General features: G+C 43.1%; 1 protein-coding gene across 2 annotated transcripts in view; it reads right to left on the bottom strand.

Moving 5' to 3' along the window:
• ZFAND6 (zinc finger AN1-type containing 6) overlaps positions 1–6,083 on the bottom strand; it is a 35,742-nt gene extending 29,659 nt beyond the window's left edge. The window contains exons 1-3 of one of the 2 annotated variants that reach the window (XM_005419594.2): positions 6,056–6,072; positions 5,274–5,309; positions 3,752–3,842 (exon numbers count right to left, since the gene is read on the bottom strand). The gene's annotated coding sequence lies outside the window, so the exon portion shown is untranslated. Of the gene's footprint in view, positions 1–3,751; positions 3,843–5,273; positions 5,310–6,055 lie in introns of both variants that reach the window. The other variant, XM_031055955.1, reaches the window with a different exon arrangement.
• Between the last annotated feature and the right edge of the window lie 274 nt (positions 6,084–6,357).

The following is a 6,357-nucleotide window of genomic DNA, read 5'->3' as shown; positions in this document are numbered from 1 at the left end:
CCCGAGCCGCGGGCGGGCGCATCCCGGGACTGATGCCCGGGACGGACCCCGGTCCCCGCGGGGCTCCCACCCCTGCCGGCACCTCGCTCCCGAACGGGGGGTCGGGGCTGGAAGAGAGGATAACACTCGAGCGGGCTGGGAACGCTTCTCCCGCGGCAATTACACAACTGCCGCCTGCTCCACTTCTGGGATAAAATTAGCTGTGGGTTTGGAGCCCATCCGCGCTTTAAGGGTGACTGGAGTTACCCCGGGAGGCCGAGCACACGATATAAATTAGTAACCCCGGCTAAAAATACATCGGGTCGCCGCTTCCAAAGACTTCCACCCATTTAAAGCATGAGTCAGCAGGAGCTCCGCAGGAAGTGACTGTCTCCATCCCACAAGGTACCACGGCTTCTGCCAGAAACTTTTTGTGCTTATTCAGGCTTCACTTGACTGAACAAATTTGCAAGATCCTGGTCACGTTATGACAGCAGAGTTTCTCACGGCACAGCTTCCTCTCAGCACTACACAAAACAGGTTTTTAGATTAAAAGTGGTCCTTTTTCCTTTGTGCAAACACAATTATCCAGTGAAAAGATGAGTAAAAACAAAACAAGGCTTAACAAATATTTCACAAGTGCAGATAGGACACCTAGTTCGAGACAAACCTTGCCCCATCCTAACAAGCAACACAGAGAAGAGCCAGAACACAGTCAGCGTTCGCTCCTGCACCCACAAGTATCATAGTTACACAAGACTTATCTGGGTAGCAAGGCTGCCTTACATAAAATATTTTCACGTGTTTAGTGTAAAATATCTAAAAATACTAAGCCAGAGGAAGATAAAGCACTTGTCAGCACAAGCACATTGGGGTTGTTTTTGTCCTGTGCGAAGGCAGAGAGGAAAAACTTGTTTCTGGTTCTTGTCACCTTTCCCAGTGCTGGAACTGCCTGCCTTCCCTTAATTCACCCACTACCATTACCACAAAACAGGGAAGTTTGAACTTCCCTAATACAGATTAATGAAGTCCAAGGCAGTCCAGCACACTGCTTTACTGCAAATACTACATAGCATCAGGAAAATATTTACAGCTAAGTGCTCCCTTGAGCTGTGATACACCCGAGAGAGCATAAAAAACACCTTCAGGAAGGACATTTACTTCTGCTAAAATGATGAAATTGCACATTTTGTGTTACCTATTTTAAAGCAACCTATCATGCCACAAATCCAAGTACAACTGAAAAGCAGCAATTGGTTATAAGTTGGTATGTATGAAACACTACAAGAACAGAATTAACAATATTCACATAACTTACACACAATACTTAAAATATAAACTGAAAGAACCAGACCTTAATTCTTGCACCTGAATTCAGTGCCCTGCTGGAAGCTGATCTGGGGTCCCCTGAGTATAACTCATATGTGCATGACACTTTTTTTGATCAACCCTTATCTAAGCAATCAAAACCAAGAACACAGTTCACACAAACAAAACAGACCAATGAAGTGTCCCTCAAGTATCTCAGAAACCAACCTTGGAAAGCTTCAATTCAGAGCATATTAACTTCAGGCCCATAGAAACAGCTGCACAAGTCAAAAATGATATCAACTAAACTGCCAAGTGCTAGAAGACATGACAACCCTATAGTCAACATTGTTGTTGGGGTACTTTAAAAAGAAGAGGGGAAAAAAATCCAAACCAAATATACTACTCCAAAAGTCTCCAGCTCTGTTTGCTACCACAGCAGTCTCACCACCTTGTAATGGTAATGAAAAATAATTTTTATCATCAAACATCCCAGACTTCAGCTCATGTTTCTGTCACACAGGCAACTAGCAGCTCTTATCACTACAGGGGAGATGTTCCATCCCTTTTCCTCCCCACCTCTTCCCCCCACAAGCCAGTCTGGCCAACTCCTGAAACCAGCTCTGGTGCTAATCAGCCCCTTCCACCTGCCTTGAGTCTCTGAGCTGGCAGAAGTTTGGCCAGCCTCTGATGAGCAAGAGCATGGCTTACCCAGAGCAGAAGGGGGATGGCAAAGCAAACTCAGCTCCCAGATTTTCTTACCCCATCTCATTTAAAACCCAAACACACCCACACCATAACTGTCCTAATAAGAAAGCCCCAAGAGTAATTTGCTATCCTCATAAAAGTGAAGATCCCCACATCATCTGTGGAGTATCCAAACTAGATTAATGGTTGACCCTTAGGTCACTGGACTAGAATTCACAGGTAAACATATCTGTATCTGAATGCTGGGAATCCATGCATTAAAAAATTGCTATTCAAGTCATTATTCCATGCTGAAGGAAATAGTAAAACTGGATTAAAAAGCCTAATTTTCAGCCTCAGTTTCTGCAAGAAGCCATCTATTTTCCCTCTAAACACAAATATATTCTGGAAAAACAGCACAAGCATATTTTAAGGTCCAGTCTGAAGTTAAGCCTTTGCTACTATTACAATATTTGTAACAATGCAGAAAAAAGGAAAACAGCAGATAGCAGTTGCAAGAACACTAAGCAGGGAAGCTTTCACAGCAGTGTAAAAAAAAATCAGTTTGTTGCCACCCAACTTTGCACTTGGACAGTAGGAGAGCACCTGACTCTCACTTGACTACAGTAATCATGCAACAGCTAAAAGGCCATTTGTTCTGTAATCTTACACACACAAGACAGCAAGTTTGGGAGACTTGACAGCTCAAGAGATCAGGAACAGAGCCCTCCATCTGTAAGTCATCAGTTCAAACAGACAAGAATAGCAGTGATCAAAACCCACATGTGATGGCTGTTCAGGGATTAGATGAAGAGACGGTTACTCAATCCAGGTCCCAGCAGATCAGTGTGAACCACCAGAGTTTTATTCAGTATTCTGCACCTGGTTTTCAGTCCTGAATCCATTACACCTCCTGGATTCTGTACATGTTAATAAGTAGCAAAGAAACAGATCTGCTGCATACACACACTGAACTGGCATTGGAGAAAAGGACTTTACCCTCTGGCTGTCAATGGTGTCTGCACTACAGCATGTGCTGTATTTTTTATTTATTATTATAGTTCAGACTTTTAGCTTTTCTTATTACTAGAGACAGTTTTCAAAGTAATATTTAACTTCCCATCCCTTTCACACCCTCAGATGCTGTAACCCTATTTAAAAACAATAGCTCCCAAACTTGCTTTGTATTTCATATTAATTTTAAAAGTACATTAGCATAGGAATTTCAGAACTTTGGCATTTGAGAAATTACTCTGAAACAATATTATAAATTTTTTATCAAACCTAAAAAACCCCATTATTTCATGAGTGCCATGTCTACATAAAGGCAATGGGAAAAAATCCCTATGTGAAGACACAAACATTCCTTTTCATGTTATGCATTCTTCAATACATCAGTCTGCAAAGTCTGCTACCAGTAGCTCCTTCCCAGTCTGAATTTAGTTTTAGTTTTGAAAGTCTGCAAAAGTACCCGGAATTTCCAAGCTGGGTAAGCAAGATGAAAACAAGTTCAGAGTGTATGTTGACTGAAGGTCCCCAGAGCTGGGGTTCATTGTCCTGCTTCAAACACCACTACCAAAAACAATCTTCTACAGAAGCCCAACAATACACAGTTCATGGTTCTTAGTAGCACATTACTTCCCGAGAATGAAATTGCTGATGAAAAGCCAAGGTCCTAGAAACCTAGCAGGAAATTTATCCTTAGCTGTAACTAAGGAGGCCCTCACATACAAAGAATTCTGCTTGCTATTCCAGGAGTTTGAAGAGAACAACATACCAGACTGATGAGATTTCAGTAATCTTGAACTTCTGAGATTCCTCTTGCTGTTTTCAACCCCAGACGTACTACTGCACTGCAATAATCAGATCTGGAAACAACAAAGAGGTGCACGTGGTAAATACAGAGAGCTCTGCTGAGCTGTCTGGACAGCAGCACAGACACACCAGACAGACACATCCCACTGGATTCTTTTAGCAGCTATCTCAAAGCTTAGCTGACTTGAGATATTATTAAAGTTCCAGCATGTCAAACCCCAACTCTTTCTATACAGGCAAAAAGCCCTTAACAGAATCATTTGTCCCTGCCCTGTGGCCTCCTGGCCTACAAAGCTCGACACTCCTAACAGGTCTCAACTTCTCAGCGGCTGCCATATGGGTTTGCTTTGGGGTGGTTGTTGGAGTTTTTTGGGGGGCTGTGTAATTTGATTGCATGTTTTTTCTTTCTTTTTTTAAATCAGAACACAGAATTGTATCTTGTACAGCTGCACAGCCAAGGTCTCTGGCAACAGAGGGCCACATCACTTGCTTCAGCCAAAGTCCTTGAAAAAGGATCTAGACATTTTAAAAGACACTTCCTTGATATCAGGTATCTCTTGGGTGGAGCAAAAATAAGCATACTACAGTTTCCATTGAATTCAGCATGGTCCAAGTGCGTTTATACGTAATCTATAATAATCTTTGTAGGTCAAATGATGTATCTTGAATACTAGTCACAGCCCATTCAGTATTTAAAAAAAGAGTGCAGAGCAAATAACTGCCAAGAAAATGGAGCCAGAAGTTTGTATACTTCCAATTTTCTCAGAAATGAGACTGATTAATATAGCTGTTACAAAACGACACACTTTCACAGAAACAGGGATTACCTTTATCCGTAACCATAGCAACTTTTCAGTAGTTTGTGTTACTCTCCCTCTGATAACTTGCCACTATCTCTTTCAAGCTATTTGTGTAAGGTTTTGAATGTGCCATCTGAGACCATGAAGTAACAAGAAGCTGAAATGTAAACTTACATTCTTCAATCATACTCCTGTAAGTATACTATGTCACATACAATTCTGTTAATTTTTGCCATAAATTCATGATTAGTCAAGAAGTTAAACAGTAACACATTAAAATAAATTTAACATGATTCACATGTTTTTAAGACAAACATTTTAAGAGGTATTCTAGGAATATATACAGGAGACCATTTTCTCACTAGTGAAGAATATCTTCTTCTCTATCTGCAAATAAACCCAAGGAATTATGCCACTAACATGTCAGACTTTCTCATTCAGTACCATAAGGAATAAAAATCCTCCCATTATATGTTTATTTTGGCCTGAAAAAAATACAAGACAGATCAGAAAAGAGCCAGTTCCCTTGTTCTAAAAGTTTGTTGATAGTAAAGAACAGGTACTTCAGCACTACAAAAACAAATCAGATAAAATTCAAAGAGTAAAGCTGTAAAAGTTACAGGACAGACAGGAAAGAGACAAAGGAATGAATTGACATATTTACTTCCCCAATTGTTGACTTACCATCATCCACAGTTCAGAAGAGGATTAGCAAAAACTCTGTGCAAAAAATTATTTAAGATGACACAAGACAAACAAAAACATTTTCTTGTAAGTAGGAGGAAGAAGAGAATAATTTCTTTTTTTTTCCTTTCACTGAAGTTCACAGGGCAGCTTACCAAGCTGTGCCCTTCTCTTTTCAGTGTTGAGTTTGGCACACTTAAGATGCGAGCACAGAACCTTAGAAGAGTGAAAGAAGCTCGGCACGCTCTTTGCTCCCTGTACCTCTTATGCAATGACACCTATTATAGGACAAGCCTGGACAAACACCCGGGAATGGACTTCAGAACACAACGGTGCACTTGAAGTCAATCCATGCAGGGGGTGAAGTAACCACCCGGGTTTGGTGAATGCCTCCACATTACACCAGCACATATGGTGGAAGCTTCTGTATTTCGTTGTTGCTGCTGTTGTTATTAGCAGTAAAGTAACTGCCCTTTTTATTTTCTAAGGTTACCCAATCCTAACATCCTGTGGAAACACGAGTGGATGTTCACACCCTTTATCTATCACTCCAGGCTTTTGGCAAAGCCTAGGAGACATGTTGGGTTAAATCTCACAGGCTCCCTAGGCGAACACCAAAACAACAACAATAACTTTTCATAAAGCAAAACGCCAAAGTACAACAGACTTTGCAAGCATTAACCCTTGGTTTAACTAGAAGAGCGGAACAACACAAAGCGCACGTTGATTCCCTGTGAGCACCCCTGTCCCCAGAGCAGCCAAAGCCACGGCACCGGGCTCACCCGAGGGGCAGCGGGGCCCGCTCCGGGCTGGGGGAACGCTGGGGCGGGCAGGGCAGCCGGAACCCCGCGGTGCGTGCGGAGGGCGCGGGGCCGGGCCCGGCGGGCGCAGCGCTGGCGGAGGGCCGGCTCTGCCTCTCCCTTCCACCCAAGGACACGAGTACAAACACCTCTGCCCCGGGATGGCTCCTGCGCACGCAGCCGCCCAACGGGGGTGGGGAGAGAAGGACGGAACCACCAAAAAAGGCAGAGAAAGAGCCACGGGCCCCGCGCCCACCGCCGCCCCGCAGCCCCTCGCCCGCTGC

Source organism: Geospiza fortis, unplaced genomic scaffold (assembly GCF_000277835.1).
Source record: "Geospiza fortis unplaced genomic scaffold, GeoFor_1.0 scaffold171, whole genome shotgun sequence".
Classification (NCBI taxonomy): domain Eukaryota; kingdom Metazoa; phylum Chordata; class Aves; order Passeriformes; family Thraupidae; genus Geospiza; species Geospiza fortis.
This window is presented reverse-complemented; position numbering and strand designations above follow the sequence as displayed.